The sequence below is a fragment of the Pogoniulus pusillus genome, chromosome 28 (genome assembly GCF_015220805.1).
Source record: "Pogoniulus pusillus isolate bPogPus1 chromosome 28, bPogPus1.pri, whole genome shotgun sequence".
Lineage (NCBI taxonomy): Eukaryota > Metazoa > Chordata > Aves > Piciformes > Lybiidae > Pogoniulus > Pogoniulus pusillus.
The window spans coordinates 9,942,937-9,968,616 of NC_087291.1; the positions used below are offsets into that span (position 1 = coordinate 9,942,937).

Genomic DNA, 25,680 nt, shown 5'->3' on the forward strand with positions numbered 1-25,680 from the left:
TGACTTGCTGAATGTTTCCTCAAAAGCCTCTTGGCTTTCAGACTGCTTAGGCCACTTCTTAGAAGTCTCTTCTTAGAAACCTGCACACATCCAACTTTTCTTTTCACAAGCCATGGACTTCTTGAAAAGGGTAAGCTCATTTTTTGGCCTAAAGAGCTTTTCAGACAAGGGAAGATTTTCAGATCAGTGATGCTGATGTGCACTGGTTTGCTGTTTCTTCACTAGAAGGCAGTGCCTCTGTCCAAACCTTGTAGCAGTGCAGTTTCTCACACAGTGTGACTGCTGCTTTCAGTATCAGTAATAACTGCAGAAATTCCAAAGATGCTTTTTTTGTAATTCCCCTAGTTTAAAATTCTGCAATGACTTCATGTAGCTGTGCTGAGGATAAATAGCATGAGTTAACTGCTTGTGGTTGGATCATTAGGATTGAAATTAATGTTGCATATAGAATAAGAATCCAGTAAATAATCCATATCTCATTTAGACTGTTATTTTTCCTTTTAACTTCAGTATCTCTATGCCCTAGAAAATATCAGGGCTTAGTGATACTGGGTGGCAGATTTTGCCCTGAAGAGCTTGCTCCAAAAATGCTGGTCAGTAGCAGCTCACTAGAGCTGGTCAGTAACACAGGTGGGAAATAAACTAGAGAAAGGAGGAAAAAAAAAGAGGGAAGAAAAACTGGTGATGATTCTCTGTATCCTGGTGCAAATGAGTTTATACATCTGACCTAAGTTTGTAGCACTGCATTGCTTAACTTCTCTCCTTTGTAGTTGTGGTACTGCAATGGATCATGAAGAATGGACATCTGTGCAGCGAGTGAAAAATAAGCTCAATCACAATTACAGAGTAGGCAGAAACCAGAATAAAGGGCACAATAAACTGACTCATTAAATAGATCTGTAGATGGAAAGAGAAAGGACTTTTAATAGAGAAAGAGATGTATTTATATCAGAAAGGAGAAATAATATATGGTATCACAGCAAAGGTGTTTCTTCTCCTGTTGTATATGATCTCTCTACAACTACCTGAAAGGAGGTTGTAGCCAGCTGGGGTTGGCCTCTTCTCTCTCCCAGGCAACTAGTGATGGAAATAGAGGACACAGTCTCAAGGTGTGCCAGGGGAGGTTTAAGCTCTTCCTCATAGGAAGAGTGATTGGCCATTAGAATGGGCTGTCCAGGGAGGTAGTGGAGTCACCATCCCCAGAGCTATTTAAAAAGAGACTGGATGGGGCACTTGGTGCCATGGTTTAATTGATTAGGTGGTGTTGGGTAATAAGTTGGACTTAGTGATCTCAAAAGCCTTTTCCAACCTGGTTAATTCTGTGATTATGTGTAAAGTGATTAAAATAAATTAAGAAAACCTCTCAGGGAACCTAAAGGATTTTCTTCAGTATACATGCAGCTTATATTCTAAAACTGATTCAGTGTAAAACAACTCTCTCAAAACATCCAAACCAAAAAATAACCAACAAAGAAATCAAAATGAACCACCACCACAAAAAAAAAAAAAAAAAAACACAACAAAGAAGAAATACCAAACAACAGCAAAAAAACCTCCACACCAACCCTACTCAGGATCTGCACATTTCCCAAAGCTTTGTGAGGGCTTGAAGTCTAAAGAGGTCTTAGAATGATGATGATGGTGGAAACAGCTGTGCACTGTTTTGCTTCTCTCTATCTTACGAGTTATAACCAGGTAAAATTAGGTGGAATTCAGAAATCTCTACTTTTGGGGTTAAGTTGGTCTAAGGTTAACTTTTGCATGCAGGATTATGTTGTTATATTTGTTTATACTCCCACAACCTAAAGAAAAGTATCTGCTCTTGTTCGTTAGGTCATCTTAAAATTTGAGTGAATTTGACCTTCAGTACATAAATGTACTTTATATATAAATATGCAGTTATTTTATGGAGAAGCTTTGACTAACAGGTTAGGTTTGGCTTTTGTGGTGTCTTTTTGAACAGATAAAAGAAAATTCATCTTTTGTGTGTAGGAATGGTTTGAAAACATTTGTCACACCCTCTGGTGACTAATAACTAAGCATATCTTTCCCTGTCTCCCTCTCTGGAGATATTCAGAACCCACCTGGACATGTTCCTGTGTGATCTGGTCTAGGTGATCCTGCTCTGGCAAGGGGGTTGGACTGGATGAGCTTTCAAGGTCCCTTGCAGCCCCTGACAGTCTGTGGCTAACAATACATTTCAAGCAACTATTTTAAAATAGCTTTAAAATAAGATGTAAATTCTTATACCAAGGGTTTTCAAAAATAAGAGCAGTAGGAATTCCTGGCAGCTTGAGCTTCCTACTCAGCAATACCTTGAGCAGTGAACACTGCAGAAGCGACTCTGCAGCAAGTGTGATGATGACCTTTATCGATTCCGTATGCCACCAAGATTCTTCTGAGAAATAAAGAGACAGAACTCCTTGAACTGGATTTCCTTCTTCAATTCAAAGTTGAACACACTTAGAGGAATCCTGGTTGACTTCTTAACTACTTAGTCATGGAGTGCCATTAGAGTAGGTTGGGAAAATCGCTGCTCAGCTCTAAATCTCTTTTGGTGTCATTTCTGGAGGTATGCTACAACTGGACAATTTCAGAGAAACAGTTTTTAGTGGAAGCAGTGATGCTTTCAAAGAGGAGTTGGCTTTACTTTTTGAGTCTGTTTTTGTTTACTTGTCTGGTATGCTGTTTTGTAAGGATGTTCTGTTTCACTGTAGTTTGTCTTGTCCTTTACAAGCTTCCCAGTTTGTTCTGTCTTGATGTTTAACAATAAGTAGACAGAATGGCAATACTGACCTAAGTAAACTCTTATCAGTACTATTATTTTCACATGTGTGTGTATGTACACACACATATATCTGTATATATATGTCTTTCAGTATTTTAAGGTGAATCCTTGTGTCTGGTGAAGTACTTGTTTTCCTGTTTTAGTCTTCATGCAGAAGGTACATCATCCATGTGGATGTCTTTGTCATGCTCCCAGGCTATGGCAGTGTGTTCAGGGGGTTAGATAAAGATATTGAAAGCTGCACCAAGAGGTGAAAGAAGGGGATGGACTCAGTGAACGAAGAGAGAAGTCCAGAAAAGGAAAGGCTTCCCCAGGAATGGACAAACAAAAGCTCTCTTCAGAAGTAACCATACTAAGTGTGCTCCATCTGGACAGATGATCTCTTAGGTGTGAAATCTGAGAACATGTCTTTCAGGGCAAGCACTTGTGAGTGCCTTGTATGTGTCAGTGTGGAGAAAATGCAGATCTTCAGAGGAAAGCAAGTAACTTATAAAATGGGCTGATCAACCAGAAAATGAAACTAGTGACTGTGGTCCTTCCAGCTTCTTCTATTGATGAAGAGTCTATGAAGAGGTAGTGTGGTGAGACACAAGCTATGGCATATCTGGAGAGCTAAGCCAAGACTGCATACAGGTATGTTGAGGAGCTGCTAATAGCTGCAAGTGTATTTCTCATAATTAGTTGTCATGGTATTAGAGCTGGAAGCTAACCCACAAGATGCATTTTTTTCAGGTCTACCTTCTTTATAATGCTGTGATATCAAGAAAGATTCCACTGTGGATACTTAAGGTCTTCTCACAGCTGTTTTCCTGTTGTACTGCCTTCATCTTTTGATCCCAAATGGTCTCATAGACCTGATCTTCCACATCCCACCATAAGAGCTTTCACTCATTTATGTGCCTTCTGAGAACGCAGGTTTTCTGTCCAGCTGACCAGCATTTGAGTGACAGATGGCAAGTGGTAATCCTTGTGGAGGCAGAGAAAACTATCAGTATCAGAAGGCTGTAGAACCCTCCTTTGGCAGCAAGTGGTGTGGTAAAATATGGTGGTAGCCTGCTCTGCTGGAGTGACCTTCTGACAGTGAAATAGCTTGACTAGTCATATGTGAAGCTCTTCATCAGAATCTGACCCTCACGCCAAAAGGCCCTGGGTACAGGTATTGTAAGCACACAGCCCCACATGGAACAATATGCAGATGCAGTGGAAAATAGCCAGCTGTTTTCAGGTCATGTTCCCAAGCATATGGCTTTCACTCTTCAAGGGGTAATTAGCTCTCTGACCCAGTTTGCCCTTGCATGAAGCTGTGATACCTCAAGGAAGTCTAGCAAATCTTTGCAGGTGGGGTTAATAAATGACATGAGACAAGGGGAAAGACACTCTAGAGAAACAGGAAGTGTTCATATCATTCATTTCACATCCCCAAGTATTCTCCCATCTTTTAGATCACAGATCACAGTCTGCTCAAAGTCTTCCATGACCAGTTATAAAAGAACTTCTTTTTGTAAGTTGCTATACGTTGGGATGACTGCAGCAGCCACAGAATGCATCTTTGCAGGAATAAATTATGATTTGTTAACCAAAAGCCCCAGGTCCTCACAGTGCTATCGTATCATCTTATGAACTGGCATGAAATTTTATTCACTCTTACTGGCTCCAGATCACCGATGGATAAAGCACTGCAGAGCACTTCAATCCTGCACTCTAAATTAAATGCAATGCCCCGAGTAAACCAAGCACTAGAGAGAAGTGTGGGAATAGAAGCACAATAATAGAAGCACAGTAGAGCTTTAGGTCAAGCCCAGCCCTCTGAGAGCATGGATTTGAGCAAATCAGTAGTTGTACTTTCTACACTTGGCAAAACCTTTCTAATATGTGGGTTACTAACAACTACTGTGCAGCAGATTCAAACAGGCATATTAACACCAGCCTTAAAATCTCAGAAGCAGCAATGAACAGATCAAAAGATAGTCTTTACCTTACATTCTCTTAATTCTGGCCTTCCAGCCCATCTTTGGTGACAGTGAAATTAATGAGGGTGGTCTGAGACTGCAGTTCTGGCTTGTAGTGAGGGTTAGCCAGTTTACTGTGAAGGATGAGATGGAAATTGTTGTGGGATTCACATTCTTTGTCTTCAATCTCGATATATCTAGGAAGGAATTAAATGCACCATAATAGGGATCTCACTGAATTAAAAAACAAACAAACCAACCCAAACCCACCACCCCACAACAACCAACAACCCCCCCCCACAACACACCTGTCTTAGCTTGCAGAAGATGGATACTGCATGACCTTGTCAGCACAGGAAATGGATATAAACCAAACTTCAGGTACAGCCAGCCTAAGAAACAAAATGATGATGATTAAAGACATCACAATTATATGAAGAAGGCACAGAACATTTCTTCATTAGCATAGTTTCATTTGCATATACAGCAGACACCTATACTCTCTGCTGTGCCAAAGAGCGTGGCTTAGGGGTAAATGTCTGTCCTCATTACTTAACCACAAACTTGCTTTCAAACAATCTTTAATGAGATAGCATTAAGTTTTTACAGTAATTTCCTTAAATATAGTTCACTTTTCCATCTTTTGACATAGTTTAGCAATAAATCCTTAAAAAAAACTAAGGCAATGCACATATTTATAGCAAACTGACAGTAACCAGATGAGAGAGAAGGGCTGGTGACTAACAGCAAGAGCCATTTATTTTAAGGCAATCTACTGACTGTTCTGACAGTTTTGTTCCACATCAATTATTTTCTGGGTGAAGGAATACTAGGTTCAGATCTTATTCACTGAGTAAGATCCCTTACTCAGTAGATGTCATTTCCTGACCCCTTGTAGTGAAGGGGAGGTGCCAGCCTGTCCTCTACAGCAACACTACTGCTCCTGTACAAGAGGATCTTTACAGGCTCCACATGGTTCAGTGTGAATCCAACTGGAGACCTTTATTGCTGGTTAAGCCTCTGTTGATACAGTTTTGAGCACAGAGCACACACTTACACATTAGCATAATCTAGGTGAGTACAGCCCAGTCATTTACACACATCATGGCTTGTTTTTCCCCTGGGCCAGATGTCCTACTATCTTTCCTCCCCCGTGGGAGGCATCCTGAAGCTGTGGGAACGAAGGCCAAATGCTTATACACTGCTTGTTATTATTCTCTCTTACACTGGATTCCCACACTCCTGAGGTAACATTTGGAGCCTGACAGAGAGGCAACATAAGGTTCACCTTCCTGCTTCTATGGCACAGCTGCAATAAAAACAAATGCAAAGACTGCTTATATACTGTAACGGTGCTGTGGGTCTGGTCTGGTGTGAGCAGGTGCCACAACTTTGTGTCATCTCCTTGCACAATGAGCAGTTTGCCAACCTTCAGCCATCACCTGTCACACACATGGGCAAAAGTAATGTCTATGAACATTTTCTGCCAAGAAAGGAGATTTAAACAAGAGTAACCAAAATCTGCTCAAAAGATAGCAGTAGAATATTTAGACAATGAAACATGTGTGTTCACAAGCCCTTTTCATGGAATTTGGATTGACATTGAACTCAAATCAATCTTCAAAGTGACTGCAATAGTCCAGGTACAAAACACATAAGATGCCATCATGAAAGTCACATCACAACATAAATAAAATGAGTATTTTCTGTACAAATGTCAACATTGCTTTCTTTCTAGGATTTCACAAAGCATTATCAGAGTTGAGGATGTATATTTCAGCTCTTAACATCCTTACCTGCTTCTGACATCCCTTAGCCAGAAGACATAGGCTAAAGGAAATGGTAGCTGAAAGCACTTCTGCATTTCTCCCAAGGATCAGGAGGAAATTCCTGCAAGTGAATTCCTAAAAATAGTCCAGTATCTCTAGTGCTAGGAGTGCATGCCTCTCACAACCCCCAGCATGCTGAATGCTACTGCCATACTAGAGTCTTCCTGGTGAAATAATATAGCCATGCAGTCATGTCCTCCAGGTAACACAACCTTTTGTGAGTAGACATGAATTCACCCTCCAGTTCAACAGCAGAGATTTCAATTCTGTCTCTCCACAGCCTTCAGAACTGAACTGCAGTTGTAGGGAATATGACAGCAGAGCTTGCCACAGAGAGTGATTTTCCTTTGCTTTCAATAAACACACAGTAAAGAAGAAGAGATCTAACAAAAGACAACCTTTTCAGTTTGCTTTGACAGTGAAAAAATGTTTGCTATGTGAATCAACACTAGAAGGTCTATGTGGTGATGTAATTAGTTTTAGAGTTCTGGATTCAAGTACTTTATGGGTTCTCAATTCACAGGAGCAATAAATTACCAATTTCTGTGGTCATCATCTATGAAAGACAAAAACTACCTAATGACTCAGTGGGTTTTATTACTGCAGCTGTTCTAGGTTTTCTGTTAATTACAAAACTGGGATAAATAAATGTTTTGTTATTGCTCTCACACGGTTCAAGGAGTATAAGCAACAATGATAAACACAGAGGTGGGGAAAGCCAGTAGAAATGCTTCTTTTCTGTTTTCCTTTTTTCAATATAATCTCCCTCTGCAGAGATTAATTCAGGATTCTGAAGAAATGTAGCAGATACAGGCACTATTTATGCAAGTCCAAGAAAGAAGACAGATTAAAATAAAAATGTTGCCAAAGCAATCACTAAGGATGAGTTGGACTCTGGTAATCTTTTCTTCACTATCCTATTGTTAGGAGGAAGTTCGTCCCAGAGAGAGTGATTTGCCATTGGAATGGGCTGCCCAGGGAGATGATGGAATCACTGTCCCTAGAGGTGTTCAAGAAAAGACTGAACAAGGCACTTAGATGACTGGCTAGGGCTGGGTGCTAGGTTGGACTGGATGAGCTTGGAGGTCTCTTCCAACCTGGTTGATTCTATGATTCTATGTTTCTATTCCACCAGCAGAGGCAGACAGAATGGCCTTAATTAATCTGCTCTTCTACCCAGGAATAGACAGAGCTCCATACCTTCATGCAACTCAAACCAAAAAACGAGTAACTTTCAGAGCAGATGTTCTCCAAAGCATGCCACAACTCTAAATGGCAGAAAGTAGGACAGCTTCCTGTAGCTAACTGTTTTGGAACAGCTCAGCAAGAATGAAAAGAAGTGATAAATTCTTGGACAGGAAAGAAAAGGGAAACAGTATTTTTCTGTGTGAAGAAAGAGGGATAAACACATTTTCCAAAGGAGGCTTCTTTCAGTTCCTGCTGATTAAAATTAAAAGCTGGAACCGACTTGCGAACTCCAACAAGTAATACAGACAATGAAGTCGAATAAATCAGGTGAAAACAAGCACAGAACGGAGCTGTTACTAGGCAATCTCAGTAGGCAAACTGTGCAAGTTGGTCAAACTAGTTCAGCGGGAAAAGCACTGCCTTAAAGTTGCACAGCTGGTGAGATGTTCAAGGCAAGGCAAGCTTCTCTGTGGAGCAGCCGAGTGAATTGTCTTGCTGTTTCATGAATAATAGTCCTGCCTCACAAGAATGGAAATTTGTTCACACAAGCCACATTTGCACATAAATCAAATTTCAAGACATCTTAAAGAATCTTGTAATAACCTAATCTTGAAACTGAAGAGACATGACTACCACTTTGAGAACGTGCAAATGATTCGAGCAGGTGTAGCAGCTTATGTGAATGCAAATAGGAGCCTCGTGAACAATGAATTGATTCCCTTATCTTCTCTCTTATGAGTCAAAATGACATTGATCTGTTAAAATTAATGTTCATAACCAGTAATCTCCACAACAGGGGTGCTGGGGAGACAGGATAGGAAACACACAGATTAAATCACTCAAGCCTATCTATGCCTAACAAATCTGTTCATTGACATCACTCCTCTTATGACGAGGATCAAAACTCAACATCATGTACAACTGACACCTGCTTTGATTTACCTGCTCCACAAAATCTAAGTATGGGCATTCTGAATCATTTTGGCATACATTTTGAATCACAGGAAGCTGCACCTAAATTTTACTTGTTTCTTTTCCTGTGCCTTTCATGCTTACATAAAGCTATGTAATACAACTGATAGGTATTTTTCAACGTTATTTTATGGGGTTTGTCTTTGGAAATAGATAAAACATGTTATGTATCTTGAAGAAAATATCCAAAACTATTTTAATTTAAAAAGATTAGCATTTTAAAGCCACTTTGAACATCAAGTCACAGACTAAATTGCATTTAAACCCACTTATCAGGATTGCAGCTCCAAAATTAAAATAGCATCCAAATACGAACACTTAAAATTGCTTAGGCTTTTGAATACATACTATGGCACTTAGGCAAGAAGCTTTATCTTCAGAGATAACAAGCATAGAATCATAAAATCAACCAGGCTGGAAGAGACCTCCAAGATCATCCAGTCCAACCTACATCCCAGCCCTATCCCAATCAACTAGACCATAGCACTAAGTGCCTCGTCCAGGCTTTTTTTTGACACACCTTTGGCAGCTTGGCCAAAGTACCTGTAATTCACTCTATCCTATTCCAGAACTGTATCATAGAATCATAGAAACAGTCAGGGTCAGAAGTGACCACAAGGATCATCTAGTTCCAACCCCCTTGCCATGGGCAGGGACATCTCACACTAGATCAAGGTGCTCAGAGCCCCATCCAGTCTGGCCACAAAGACCTCCAGGGACAGGGCTTCTACCACCTCCCTGGGCAACCTGTTCCAGTGTCTCACCACCCTCATGGTGAAGAGCTTCTTCCTAACATCCAGTCTGATCTACACATTTCTAGCTTTGTCCCACTCTTCCTAGTGCTACCTGACATCCTAAAAAGTCCCTCCCCAGCTTCCTTGTAGAACTTTTCAGATACTGGAAGGTCACAATGAGGTCATCTTGAAGCCTTCTCCTCTCCAGCCTGAACAGCCCAAACTTCCTCAGTCTCTCTTGATAGGAGAGGTGCTCCAGCCCCTGATCATCCTTGTGGCCCTTCTCTGGACACACTCCAGCACATCCATATCTTTCTTATAACAGAGGCTCCAGAACTGGATGCAGTACTCCAGGTGAGGTCTAACCAGGCAAGAGTAGAGGGGCAGAATCACTTCTCTCAGCCTGCTGGCCACACTTCTCTTGATGCATTCCAGGATCTGGTTGCTTTTCTGGACTGCAAGAGCACACTGATAGCTCATATTGAGCCCTCATCCACCAGCACCTCCAAACCTCTCCCCTCATAAGGAAAAGTTGAGAGACCTGGGGCTCTTTATCCTGAGAGAGAGAAGACTGAGAGTCATGAGGATAGGGCTGGGCTCTCCTCAGTGGTGGCCAGTGACAGGACAAAGAGCGACAGGTACAAACTAGAACACAGGAGTTTCAATTGAGCTTAAGGAGAGGTTTCCTCACTGTGCAGGTGCCAGAGCATTTGTGCAGGCTGCCCAGACAGGTTTTGGAGCCTTCTTCTCTGGAGGCTTTCAAAACCCTCCTGGACATGCTCATTTGCAGTCTGATCTAAGCTTACCTGCATTAGCAGGGGTGTTAGATTAGATGATCTCCATCAGTCTCTTCCAACCCCTATCATTCTATTGATTCTATGATAATGGCTCATATTTTGAGGGAGATGTAATGTGTAAACTTATACATGTATTTGAATTTCTCTGAAGCTGAGCATTTCTTTAGCAGGTTTTGAGGAGACCTTATAGTAGCCTTCCAGTATCTGAAGGGGGCCTGCAGGAGGGCTGGGGATGGACAACTTACAAGGTCTTGTAATGACAGGATGAGGAGTAATGGGTTTAAACTGGCACTAGATGCTAGGAAGAAGTTCATTTCAGTAAGAGTGGTGAGACACTGGCACAGGTTGCCCAGGGAAGCTGTGGCTGCTCCCGCTCTGGAGGTGTTCAAGGCCAGGTTGGATGAGGTCTTGAGTGACCTGTTTTAGTGGGAAGTGTCCCTGCCTATGGCAGGGGGTTGGAACTGGATGATCTTCAAGGTCTCTTCCAACCAAAACCATTCTGTGATTCATTCAGAAACAATACCAGAAGCTGGTGTTACAGAGCATCAGAGAGCTCCACACTAGAACAACTTTGGTAGATAAGGAATGGGAGGGATCCTTTTATGAAGCTGCTTCAGAGATCAGCAAGTTCTCCAACATGCAGGCTAGTAAATTTGCTTTGGAAGGAGTACAAGTTGATAAATCTCCCTGGCTATGCTTCCTGTCGATTGATATGATAAGATATATTCTACTTAAAATTAGGATTGTCTGAAGCTCAGTGGATTTAATTATTTGTAATTACCCAGTTGTTGTCAGTATGTGGCCATTTTATGACAGTGGTATCTACTGTGTGGGTCAGGTTCAACTGTATATCTTTTCAAACACAAAATTAATGTGCTATTGATGAAACCATTACTAGAACCAAATTAAAGTCTGAGCTGATGTATTGGTCCACAGGGTGCTGTCAGACATGAAAGGAGTAATTAGTATTCATTACTTCATACTCTGCAACATTCCAATTATTAATGAACTTCAACTGCTGGACTGTACCATATCTATCACTAATACCTTTCTAGTCTTTCTTTATTAGGAAAAAAAAAAAATTAAAGCACCTGACAAATACTAAAATAAACAAATAACAGAAATTAATCCAGAATGAGCAAAATTCTGCTTATTCGGTAATAAAGGAGTATATATATTACCAACACATCACAAAGGAGACCTGCTGCATCTTCAAAGGGCCACAGAATGCTAGGTTATGTAATGCCTCTTAAAATATTCACCAGAGCCTATATTTGAATAGCTTCAGATATTTGGGCTTGTGTCTGTGTGTACAGCTCTACTGTGCTACACAGACACCTTTGTTAAGTAAAAGCAAAACTAGAACTGCTGTGACCCCTTGTTCTTTCCCAATAGCTTATTTCTATTGTTTTATGTCCCTCTGTATCATGTCTTAAAGACTTGTGCAGTTTCTGATCTCTCTTTCAGACCAGTATAACTCTAATCCCCAGCAGCTTATTCTCTACAGATTCTAAAAACGAAACTGCATGATCTTAATCTAAGTATTTCAAAAGCCACTATAGAAAAATGTAACAGGATTCATTCTGAGATCAGGGTAGGGAGAGAATGCACCCTCAAGCAGCTCCATGAGACCTGAGCTGTTGTGCATGACTTGTATCTACTGTGCAGGCATCAATGCCTGCAATATAGGGATGAAGAAGGGAGAAAAATTGTGGGTAGTCTGTCTAAGACTAGATACCATTATTATTTCATATTTCATATTTTCTCTTTTACCAACCTAAAACTGCTCAATTATTCTAAACACTATTTAAGTAAGATTGGAGATCCATACAGAAATGCTTCAGGGTTATCACTGATTTTTCATCAGATGAAAGGTCATATTCTTCAGTATGAAAGATGTAGCTTGTTGATGTGTTGTTTTAAACATGAATAGATGAAAGGAACACTTTCAGGCTTAAAAACAAATTCATGTTTGAGCAGAGACAGTAACACAACATTTCAGTCCCTCAGATGAAACATTTAATGAAGTTTACCAAGTTTACTCTCATGCAACCACAAATCAACATTATTCTTTAGCTTGACAGCTGCACTGAAGACTGAACAATCATGTCAGAGGTATTCATGAAAAGTGATGGAAGACAAAGGAGCAGACTCAAATTCACTTGCACCACGTACAAGCTTCTTCATTTTTCCTATTATCATCCTAAAAACATCTAAAGGTATCTTAATTAGATCTCGGGGAATATTTCTGATGATATATTCTAAATGTGACATTATTTTTAAATCTAGAGAGAAGGGGAGCATAGGAAGGAGAAAAAAGATTCATAGGTATCTCCCATAAAAGGCCAGAATGTAAGTTTACCATCCCTTGTACCATCTAGCACTCCTACTCTTGCAGTGATAGAGCAGCAAAACCACATTGACTCAGCCTTGCATTACTCAATCCAAATTTGAATCTCCCACTTGAATGATCAACTACAGACCTCTGAGGTGGGGCCAACATGGCTGTCAGAGCTGTAGCCCTTTCATTGGGAAGGGAGAAGTCAGAACAGTCCCTGTACTCAGGTCTCTGGATTATCACATGAGAAAGGAGGTGTTTGAGTTTTGGTGTTAGCAGACTAAGATCCTGGGTAAAATCAAAGAGCCATCACCATTACTGCTCCATCCACCCTGATGGATTTGTGCACACCATGAGCTGGACTGGTTCGATGCACAGAATGCTGGCAGCAACACTGCAGTGCCTGTCTTTGGCTTGCTTATTTCTGACCCATTTTGTACCCCATCAGTTTCTCCTCCTTAATGGAATGGTTCAAAGCAAGGGCTAAAACACTTGTGTCCCCCAACAAAAAAGTGAGGGGACACACAGAAAACTCAGGGCTGAGATTAAGGGATAAGAGTTTAATGTAACATAAGATATCATAAGAACAATGCATAGCTACCCTAGCCAATAATCTAATGACTCTAATTATACAGTGCATGATTACCTTGGCTTAGCTCAATCCATGGCACCCTTACTCTTTTCCCTCTTTTTTTCTTCTTTAAGCCAGTTCAACCTAAACATGAGAAAAGATATGAGCAGATCAATTACATGCAATTGCTTTCAACAATCACATAATTCAGCACCAGCAATGAGACTTAAACCCAGCTTTGTTTAACCGGGAAAGGATATGATCCTAGCTTTTGCCTTGGATGCCATATACACTTAGTGAATCTTTCCCCTTGCAAGGTACACAAGGTACACATGCTGTGTCCTGCTACCTGAACCGTGCAATAGAAGCAAGGTTGTATCATCAGGCTTTGTACCTTTCCTATTGAAAAAGTGATGAGCCCCTCACAAGAAGCGCAGCTCAACCCCCACTTTATTTCCTTCTCAACTCTTGGAAACAGTATAAACCCCCTTCCTTTTAAAGCACCATCTTCAATGGAAAATGGTGCTATGGATAAATAAGCAGCAATGGTGCAGTATTTCAGGTCTTCAAGTAAAGCTATTCCAACAAATAGAATCTTATAAAAACTAGAAATTTAGAGGCAGTAAACATGGAAGCCAATTCTTCAGCATGCACCTACCTTTTCTGTCCTAAATGTACAACTTTAAGGTCAGCTCCATATTTATTCTTTATCCATTTAATTCCCTGTTGGTGGAGGATGTATCATCAGGGGGCAGTGTTTGCAGTGTGTTAGAACAGTGGCATTTCCCACTGACATCCTATCACTGGACAGTCCCTTGTTACTCCAAGCCACAATTGTAGCCTCATCTGTCAAGGTGGCAACTGGGCCCAAGCTCTTCGTCACAGGAATAGAAACCTTGGAATCAAAGCAGAATGTAATCATCCAGCAAGGTTACCATGCAGCAGGACACAACTCTGTGCTGATATAAATTAAGATATGGGCTGATATAAATTAAGGCTTTCTAAGCAGAAAAGTAAGGAGGATCCTTGTGGAATTTCAGATGCAAAAGAATATGCTAGGAAATGTGATGAGAAGCAGTTTAACATAATTATAACAGATATGGGGAGGGGAAAAAAGTATTTTAATTGATTTACTTCATATAAATATTTATACTTCAATAAAGTAAAAAAAAAAAAAAAGACCATATATTATAAATTTCACTGTATATAGATTCTGATGTTACTAATTCAGTGATCATGCATACTCTTGAGCAGGTATCTCTGGAACATAAATCAGTATTTGTCCACACAAATACTGTAAGAGTCAGATTCCCATGGTATCTTATTAATACAGTTAAGCTACATGTTAATCAATTCAAAAGACAGAGAATGGAAGCATTGCTGGAGGCAGATGGATCCTTAGAGCTCCCTGTGAGTCACAGTATCACAGTATCACCAAGGTTGGAAGAGACCTCACAAATCAAGTCCAACCCTTTACCACAGAGCTCAAGGCTAGACCATGGCACCAAGTGCCACGTCCAATCCTGCCTTGAACTGCCCCAGGGACGGCGACTCCACCACCTCCCCAGGCAGCCCATTCCAGTGTCCAATGACTCTCTCAGTGAAGAACTTTCTCCTCACCTCAAGCCTAAATCTCCCCTGGCGCAGCCTGAGGCTGTGTCCTCTTGTTCTGGTGCTGGCCACCTGAGAGAAGAGAGCAACCTCCTCCTGGCCACAACCTCCCCTCAGGTAGTTGTAGACAGCAATAAGGTCACCCCTGAGCCTCCTCTTCTCCAGGCTAACCAATCCCAGCTCCCTCAGCCTCTCCTCGTAGGGCTGTGCTCAAGGCCTCTCCCCAGCCTCTTCGCCCTTCTCTGGACATGCTCAAGCATCTCAATGTCCCTCCTAAATTGGGGGGCCCAGAACTGAACACAGGACTCAAGGTGTGGTCTAACCAGTGCAGAGTACAGGGGCAGAATGACACAGTCATCAACTGTGGCAATGCTCTTGTGTGAGTGCCCATTCTGTAAAAAGGAATCTATGAGCTCTACCTCCAGTAAAGGAGCTAGATACTAACTTGTCACAGGCATTACAAAAAGATGAACCCAAAAGAAATGGATTATCTGAAATCAGTGCTTACATAATGGGTATGGGTGGGGAAGGGGAAATGCCTAACACAAGTAAGAGAGAGAGAATAACTAAGTTATTTGGGGGAAAAAAATAGGCTACTGGATACAGATACATCCTGGATGTCTGGAATTTTCCCTTATTGAAGGAAAAAGCAAATCTTCACCAAATCCTTCACAATGTAACCCCTGGCTTCCTTATTTGGGATTTCTGTGCTGAATTCTAAATCCAAAAAATTAAAGGAAGGCACAGTGCTGCTACAGTGTTTGACTTCCCCTACCTTTGGCCTCATTTTCATCTGCTCTAGACATGTGCAGTCCTTAGTGCTGGCTCGTAGGCTGGAGATTCTTTTAGAAGTGCACACTGAAATAGAGAAGCATGTAAATCTAGTGGTCATTTATAAAGAAAACCATTACATCCATTGTAGTTGAGCCAGACTTGCACAATTACTACTATGAATTGCACCATACCTCCAGTGCATTTCTGTGACATCATGTCATGGTTACCATATCATTACGAAATATAGTACCCTAAAATTATCTGACCCCTGATTCTAATCACAGAGCCAAAAGTAAAACAGAATTTTGATGAACCTGTTGAAGACAGAAATATAAAAGGACCAAGAGGTATACACTCCCCTCTGCAAGCATGCAACCTATTTTTCTCCTGTGTAACATACTTATCTAAATATACCAGAAGACTAAGAATATGATTTGTCCCTGGACTGTAAGGCAAGTGGTGCAACCATTTACATCAGCTGCATCAAGAAGTGTGTCCAGTAGGTCTAGAGAGGTTCTTTTTCCCCTCTGCTTTGCCCTAGTGAGACCATACATGGAATACTCTGTCCAATTTCAGGCTTCCTAGTTCGAGACAGGGATTTGCTAGAGAGAGTTCAATGGAGAGCCACAAAGATGACTGGGGGACTTGAGCATCTCCCTAGGAACAGAGACTGAGAGACCTGTGGCTGTTAAGTCTGGAGAAGAGAAGACTGAGAGGAGATCTGTCGTTTATCCACTGTCTGTACTGTACTTATTTTTCAGAGCAACAACAGTAATCAAAATATACTTCCCCAGTCCTTTACATGATGTAATCAAAACCAATGAAAAACAGTGAACAGAAAGGATCCTCCATACTTCAAGCAATTTTATGCAAAATGCTTACATTTTGCTGGTGCTAGCTGCTTGAGAGCTTAAAAGAACACTCTCAGTCTTGGAAGTCTTTAAAATGCAGAAATTCAATCTCCAGTAACAACTTGCTCTCATGTAAAAGCCAGGTTTCTATGTGTACAAACTCCAAGTAACAAAATAATTGTTGCACATGAGTATATTGTACACTTGAGTTACACATCAAGTATTTGCCACCTAGATTTTTCAGAAAACCCAGAAATATTTACTGAAATGGTTCAATGTCCTGTCCTGCAAAGACAAACACAGAGCTCTGTGATAACAGAGGATTCAAGCTCCACTGATGCAAAGTGTGCACCTGCAGCCCAGGCTGATCGCGTCCTGGGCTACATCAAATGATGCATGGCCAGCAGAGAGAGGTGATTCTGCCACTTTGCTCTGCTCTGGAGAGAGACCTCTTTGGAGTACTGCATCCAGGTCTTGAGCCCTCAGCACAGGAAGGACATGGACCTAATGAAGCAGGTCCAGAGGAGGGCCATGATCAGGAGTTTGGAACACCTCTGCTATGAAAACGGGCTGAGGGAGATGGAGTTGTTCAGCCTGGAGAAGAGGAGGCTCTGGGAAGACCTAATGGCAGCCTTCCAGTATCTTAAGGGAGCCTATAAGAAGGAGAGAGAGAGATGGTTTACAAAGGCCTGTGGTGATAGCACAAGGGACAATGGTTTCAAACTAGAGAAAAGTAGATTTAGATTGGATGTTAGGAAAAAGCTCTTTACTGTAAGGGTAGTGGAACACTGGAACAGGTTACCCAGGGGAGGCAGATGGGGCCCGATCCCTGGAGATACTCAAGATGAGGCTCAACAGGGCTTTGGGCAACCTGATCTAGTAGCCTCTGCTTACTGGACAGGGGGATTGGGCTGGATGACCGTTGGAGATCCCTTCCAACCCAGACCATTCTTTGATTCTGTGTGATGCTGTGAAAACATCCACTAAAAACCTGGACACATCCTTAACCAAAGTACTGTGCTTAAGTTAACATTTACATAGGCTGGATATTAGGAGGAAGTTCTTCACAGAGAGAGTGATTTCCCATTGGAATGGGCTGCCCAGGGAGGTGGTGGAGGCACCGTCCCTGGGGGTCTTCAAGAAAAGCCTGGATGAGGCACTTAGTGCCATGGTCTAGTTGATTGGTTAGGGCTGGGTGGTAGGTTGGACTGGATGATCTTGGAGGTCTTTTCCAACCTGGTTGATTCTATGATTCTATGTTTCACAGTGTAAACCAAGGACCTCCATGTGAAGATCACCTAAACTACATTCACAAGGGATGACCAACAAATGACAAGTAAAGGACTATTCCTGTTGAAAGCTCTACCAGCAAGTCTTTGTAATGTAGTGGCTTTGTTGTGGAGTCTGTTGGATATCCATTTTTGCCTACAGAAGCCATTGGATTCCTCTCTAAACCATTAACTGAAGGCAACGAGACAATAAATCCATTAATTTACAAGAGGACTTTTTGATTTATCCATTCTCTCTTCTTATTGTCACTGACTGGTAAGTCATAAACAATAAAGAGCACCCACCTCATTCCCCAAAATAGCTTTGAAGTTCAAAGATTTACTAAACATAGAATGATTGTCTATTTAAACCTTTGGTAATTTTACCATACCACCCAAGCACCATAAATCACTACTGACATTGGCTAACAAGGGTTTAAGAGTTAGAACATGCAGTGTAATAAATTTCCAGACAGTTAAAAATCACTATAATTTTATTCTAATGCATTATAGATTGCCTGTAATGTCATCCTGGCTGGGGTGACCCATTTCTAATTTTGAACAGCTGTTCAGCTCGGGAGTTAGTTAATGATTAAATATAAATTGCCTGATTTATTAGTCTGAATGGCTGAGCTTCCAGGTCAATGCTATATAGACAAAATCATCAGTCTTGATGCTTTTCAGAAGTTAACTGTCTCCTGTTCTAGTCTAAAAGGATTTATTCTCAGAGGAAAAGACTTGACGTTCTCAATCCTTTTAGATATTTCCCCCCTTAACTTACACAGTAAATTGCTACTAAAACCTCAAATAGTGGCCAAAAAAACTTCTTTTGACTACATATAAACCTTTAGATCAAAGACCTGAAGGCTGCCTATGGGTAAATACCATTTGCTCCCGTAGAGCTTCCAATGACTTTGGAGGTCTGCAGAGTTGGGCCAGCAGTAACTGTCTATAGAGTTCTGGGGCACACAAAAGTTTTCATACCCCAATTGAAACATCTACTTCACTGATTTTCTACCAAAGGAAAGACTATTTACATATTTTACATTTACAGCCATACTAATTATGGAATCTGATACCAAAAAGGAATCTGATTTAAGTGCACTCAAGTTTCTGGGTTAGTTCTATACTCTTACAGTAATTTTTCCCCCCCAGAACCCCTGCTTTAATCTTGATTGCCAAGCTCTGCTGTTTCAGAAACAGGGGTGTTCACTTTCATCTTAGAATGAAAGGTCACAAGGTTTTTATGAAAGCTAACTTGAAATATTTATTCAGACTGCCTTGGGAGCTTGTGTAACCATTCTTTGTACTTTTTATTTCCTGTTACTTACACTTATGTGTCAAAAAGGAATAGTTAAACTTTTAGATGATGAATTGAGACAGCACAGCTTCTGTAAAGCCCTAGGACAGCCTGCACAGCAATGCTGTGGCTGACTTGAATGGTTACTGACCACTAAATAGGCACATATTTGCTTAAGTGATGCTTGCCTGCAAATAAAGCTAATGACCACGCTGAAATATATATAATTTTAAGGATGAAGTATACTATTGAAACAATTAATAGATTCTGCAAAAGGGAAAGAAAAAAACAAAGGAAAGCAACAAAAGCAACCAGCAAATAAGTGATTTGTATCTTCTGCTGATCTGCAAACTAAAGTGCAACAGAGGGCAGATGCAGGGCAACTCCATCCTGACCTGGAGGATTATTCAGTCTTTCTGCTCATTAACTAGAGGCAGCCCAGGCTGTCACAATGCGTTCACAGTTGTGTATAAATGTGGTCACTTGGTTATTGAGACTTCTCTTTAGCAATCACACAAGTATCAATTGCTCAGCAATGCAGGGTTTTTAGGAAATGCATTTGTGGTGCAGCACATTTAATTTCTCAGGATTTTATCATGGCTACCCAAAGAGGTGGTGGAATCCTCATCACTGGTAGTTTTTAAGGCCAGGCTGGATGGGGCTCTGGCCAAACTGATCCAGTGTGAGGTACCCATGCCCATGGCAGGGGGGTTAGAGCTGGATGATCCTTGAGGTCCCTTCCAACCCTGACAATTCTATGATCCTACGTTCTTCAGAAAACTTAACATGACAATAAAAACATAATAAAACCTCAAAATTGTTCACAAAGAATTTCCTGTTGGTTAAGAGTTCAACAATTTTGAGTTTAACATCTTTCTAACCATGCTTTTGATAGTCCTCATATTAAACAAAAATATATTGCAGAGGCTTTTCTTCCAATAAATAAATAAATAAAGCCTCATATCGAAGGCAGTAGAACTGACCAAAAGAAGTTGGGGGAGCACACATGTCTTTCAGCTTCTCTTGTTTATTTTGTGCTTGCTTTCTCTTTATACCCACTTCATAGGTTTCCTTACACAGTGATTCATACCCTTAAAAGACCTGACGTGAGCCAGCTGGAACACATTCCATAGGCCAGGGGTGCACATCATAAAATATTGAATGAAGAAGATTAAGAAGTTACCGTGGCTGTATAAATGGAGGCAATGAAATTTTGCTGTATGTAGAATTCTCTGGAAAAGTGGAGGACAGCTGGTGAATATCTGCACAGCATTTCATTCTAACTGTAAAAACAGATGCCAGCAAAATGTCAGTGTTTCACTCCGAATTTCTGTCTTTTCATCAGCTAATCCCAGTTAATGCTACTGCTGTACATAACAGTCCTCCCCATGGGACATCACATTGAACATTATGCCGTTTAACTTGTGGATTGCTACAAGTTTCCAGCTGAGTAACTCCAGCTGATTTTAAATTTAAGGTTGAATAGCACAATTCAGAATCGTTGAATAGGGATAAGAAAGTTATTAACTGTTGACTACGTTGTGCATGTTTAGATGGAGAAAGAGGCTGAGCCCAGACAGCTAAGTGGAGGCTCTGTGAAATGCCAGCTATAACTACAGCTAAACCCAAGAGAAGTGTAGGATTCTATTGAACTAACAAGTATTAATTCTGCTAAAAAGCAGAAGTGCAAAGACAGGAAAGGATCCTGTTTCATAGCCAGTGGTCTGCAGAGTTTATGCCACCTACCGAACCGTAATAATGAACTCGGCTCCTCATCATCCTCCAGCATTTCATAGGTAGGAAACTGGGCATTAGCTGCATGGTTGAGAGATGTGTTTCATTGGATTGCTTCTTCATACGAAAAATGTTATCCCTTTTTGGCACCTTTAAAGTTGTGGGCTAATTTACAGCTCAGTTACAAGAAACAAGTTAAAAGCAAGTTTTCCTGCAAGAAATGCATGCATTGCTTTTTACTACATTACAAGACATTTAACAAGGCCAAATGCAGGGTCCTACACTTTGGCCACAATAATCCCAAGCAGCACTACAGGCTGGGGACAGAGTGGCTGGAGAGCAGCCAGGCAGGGAGGGACCTGGGGGTGCTGGTAGAGAGTAGCTGAACATGAGCCAGCAGTGTGCCCAGGTGGCCAAGAGAGCCAATGGCATTCTGGCCTGATCAGGAGCAGGGTAGCCAGTAGGACAAGGGAAGTTATTCTGCTCCAGTACTCAACACTGGTCAGGGCACACCTTGAGTCCTGTGTCCAGTTCTGGGCTCCTCATTTCAAGAGAGATGTTGAGACACTGGAACATGTCCAGAGAAGGGTGATGAAGCTGGTGAGGGGCTTGGAACACAGCCCTGTAAGGAGAGGCTGAGGGAGCTGGGGGTGTGCAGCCTGGAGAAGAGGAGGCTCAGGGGTGAGCTCATTGCTGTCTACAACTACCTGAAGGGAGGTTGTAGCCAGGTGGGGGTTGATCTCTCCTCCCAGACAACCAGCAACAGAACAAGGGGACACAGCCTCAAGTTGTGCTGGGGGAGGTCTAGGCTGGATGCTAGGAGGATGTTCTTGCTAGAGAGAGTGATTGGCATTGGAATGGGCTGCCCAGGGAGGTGGTGGAGTCGCTGTCCCTGGAGGTGTTCAAGGAAAGACTAGATGAGGCACTTAGTGCCATGGTCTAATTGATTGGCTAGGGCCAGCTGATAGGTTGGACTGGGTGATCTTGGAACTCCCTTCCAATCTGGTTGATTCTATGATCCAACTCTTTCTTTCCACTCATTCTCTTAAGTGCTACAAGTACATGGAATCATAGAATCATCATAGAATGGTTTAGTTTGGAAGAGATCTTAGAGATCATCTATTCCAACCTCTCTGCCACGAGCAGGGATACCTCTCCATTTGACTTGGCTACTCAAGGTGTCATTTAATCTGGCCTTAAACATTCCCAAGGAGCAGGCATCCACAACTTCACTGGGCAGCCTATTCCAGAGTCCTACTACCCTTACACTGACCAACTTCTTCATACGATCCATACTGAGCCAGTTTAGCACACATAATATACACACTGCATGGAGAAGTATTTCCTTTTTATTCTTCTACTGAAGTTCATATTCTTGTAAAACATTACCAAATTAATAAAATTTCTACTCTATTTTTAGAATCATGAGATCATATAGGCTAGAAGGACTCTGAGGTCATCCAGTCCAACTATCACCTAAAAATGCACTAACTGGAAAGTTTTCTTTGTACTGTCCACAATCAGACCCAAGTCTTCTTCCACAAGTTAATAATGAACAAACAATAAGAAAGACATTCATAAGAAGGTTTTTTTTCATTCCAACATATATTTTGTGTTTACCACTAATGAACTACGTCAGCTACAGTGTTATCCATTCAACAACCTCACAAGCTCTGAGACTTCTTATTGCTATGAGTAATACCTGCTGGAGAATCAATAATTATAGCTACAGCTCCTTATAAAACGTTTGCTAGGTTTAGCATCAATGGAATGAACCACAGAATTAATCAGGTAGGAAAAGACCTCTAGGATCATCCAGTCCAACCTGTCACCTAACCCTTCTAATTAAATAAACCATGGCACTTAATGCCTCATCCAGCCTCCTTTTAAACACCTCCAGGGATGGCGACTCCACCACCTCCCTTTGCAGCACATTCCAATGACAATCACTCTCTTTGTGAAGAGATTCTTCCTAACATCCAGCCTAAACCTGCCTTGGCACAGCTTGAGACATTGTCCTCTTGTTTTGTCACTGGGTGCCTGGGAGAAGGGACCAACCTCAGCTGACTACAACCTCCCTGCAGGTAGTTGTAGAGAGCAATAAGGTCTCCCCTGAGCTTCCTCTTCTCTCCAGGCTGAATACCCCCAGCTCCCTCAGCTGTAAAAATATCAGTTTCAACTGGATCCTCCCACCTTGTGAAAGGAAGTGTGGTTGAACATGCACTGTAGATTTTAAAAAGTGGTTAGGAAAAGTATTTATATTAAATGACACTTTGATAACTGATGGCCTAACCCAGGAAACAGACAGCAGCAGAGGGAAATGTAACTTTTTTTCCTGTGGGGCAGAATTTTTCCTTCCTAAGAACTAAGCACAGCTAAGAGAAAAACTAACCACTGCTGCTAACCACTTCCAGGAACAAAAAAAAAAAGTTCATAAGGAGATGAAAGAGGAAGTAAATAAATACAAAAAGACAGGACTAGGTTCAAAGCTGGAGATCAGAACAGGAAAAGATTCTTTGAGATACTGTCAGACATGGAACAGAGATGCATTAGTGCTCTTTGAAGAACACATTAAAACAATTTAAAAGCCCATGAGTTTCAGGGCTGATTGCTGAGCACTATTATTTTTTCTTTTTATAAATCATTGAAAGGCCATAATTGGCCAAAAAGTAAGTATTTGCACTTCATAAACATACAGCAGCATAGATGTGTGAAATAAAAACAGTGATTCTTCTGTAAAGCTATCTTCTAGTGTAGATACAAACTTAATTAGGGCAGATGCACTTTAATCTGAATGAGTAACTTAGGCTGAGGCAAGGAAGTGCTGAAGCAGGTGATGGGATTTTTGGGCTGGGGGAAGAAGGGCCAGAAGAGGAAGACCAGTGGTAAAAGCTATCTTTATTTACCTACTAAATCTGCATTTTCTTCAGAACAAGAAAGTAATGCATGACACAATAATAACAGAAGGAAAAACCCAGGAAATTGCTGAAATATAAAATTAAATTCTCAAACACTACAACTTGCAGGTTTGTAACAGTTTCTGTAAGAAGTGAATCTTATTCATCCTCTTAAATTGTGATCTTAAGGCAAACCAGAATAATCCAGACACTACACGTTTCTTTACCCTGACTGGCTAATATCTCATGTTGTGAGAATTCAGATCTAAATATTTCCAAGGAAAAAAGTCTTATGCCAAGTCAAAGCTCTCTAAACCTAATTAATGGCAGATCTTTCTAATCATTTGAAGCTTTTCTACTAAGTAACTCTCTTTCAGCAGGGAGACTCCTTCCACTCACTATCTCCCAAGGTACCACAAGATGTCTTTTCTTCAAGAACACTTTGTGTGGCAGTTGCTCCATTAAATGCATACTTAATAACTAACAAATAATCTCTCTAAAAAGTGACATGAACTAGGAAGTAATAAAATCAACACAAGTAAAATTAATTGACTAACTAAATAAAAGAAGAGCGATAAAGTTAAGTGAGTTCAAGATGTTGAAGAAGAATGCTTATTAATCAAGCAGTACTCACAGAAGGCTGTTTTCTGACTGCTTCTATCTTTTCTCAACTCTTAGGCTCCCCAGTTCAAGAAAGATAGGGTCTTCCTGCAGACAGTCCAGCAGAGAGCCACAAGGATGATTTGGGGACTTGAGCATCTCCCCTATGAAGAGAAATTGAGAGACTTAGGACTTTAGTCTGAAGAAGAGAAGACTGAGAGGAGATCTGATCAATACATTCAAATATCTGAGAGGTGAGTGTCAAGTGGATGGGGCCAATCTCTTTCTGCTGGTCAGCAGCAGTAAGACAAGGAGCAACAGCTACAAACTGGAACATAGAAGGTTTCACCTCAACATGAGGAGAAACTTCTTTATAGTGAGGGTGACAGAGCACTGGAACAGGCTGCCCAGAGAGGTTGTGGAGTCTCCTTCTACAGAGACTTCCAAAACCTGCCTGGATACATCCCTGTGTGAACTACCCTAGGGGATCCTGCTTTAGCAGCAAGGTTGGGCTGGATGATCTCTGGAGGTCCCTTCCAACCTCTAAGGTTCTGTGATTCTGTAATTCTGTAGCTGCTGCTAATACAGAATTTGCCTGGGCCAGCACACAATGTTTTAGCTGTACCTCGCCACAAACCTTGATAAAGACATGTGGTATAGGCACATTACCCAAGAAACTGGTCTCACCTTCATTGCAAAAGTTACAAATGAATCCTGGTGAAAGACTTTCAGATAATCTTAGCAGTCTCTCATTACACACATTTGCTTTAGAGCCATCTTTCTACACAACAGTGAGACATATGGAGGTTATTAGCTCATCGCTAACCCAATGACTGCAGGGGATGTGATTGCAGCATACAAAGGGTATCTTAGGCAGGACTGAATGCATCCTCAGTGGGTCTACTCTCCAACTAAAATTAATCTATATGTATCACTGGTTTTAGAATACAGGTGGAAATCAGACAGGCAGTAAGCTTGAGTAGATTTCAACTAAAATTGATTAGGTTTTTACTATTTTCTAATTAAATGGTAACATGCTATAATACTAGGATGAATGGAGGAATCCTGCTGCTAAGTGCTCAAGGGACTCACAAGTGATAATCTCTGTTTTGCAATCCAGACAGCCAGACTCAAATTGATGTTTCAAGTGTAACGTTTGCATCTGGAGAAGGATATTTCCTGGCCTGCATCACAATGACAACTGAAAACTCCTGCACAGCCATGCTTATTTAAACCACTTTCTAAAACACAAATAGATGCATACACACTGTTAAGCAATGCATACTGCCCAATTGATCTGTGGTTGCTGTTACACACTCCCTAGAACACTAAGCTGAACTTATCAAAACAATAACAAATGTCAATAACAGAAGTTTCTCCCACCAGGGCTAGTTAAAAGAGGAACAACTATGCATAGCCCAATGAACTGTACTATATTGATGATCCAGGCACAGAGACCAACTGCTGCAAAGATTTTTT

At 41.2% G+C, this 25,680-nt stretch overlaps 1 long non-coding RNA gene across 1 annotated transcript; it reads right to left on the reverse strand.

The window, feature by feature from the left end:
• Positions 1–5,046: 5,046 nt before the first annotated feature.
• On the reverse strand, positions 5,047–24,339 carry LOC135188020 (uncharacterized). Its single transcript, XR_010307541.1, has 4 exons — positions 24,236–24,339; positions 13,825–14,061; positions 13,242–13,310; positions 5,047–5,129 (listed from the first exon to the last, which is right to left on the reverse strand). It is a non-coding gene; the product is annotated as an uncharacterized LOC135188020 (long non-coding RNA).
• Positions 24,340–25,680: the final 1,341 nt, after the last annotated feature.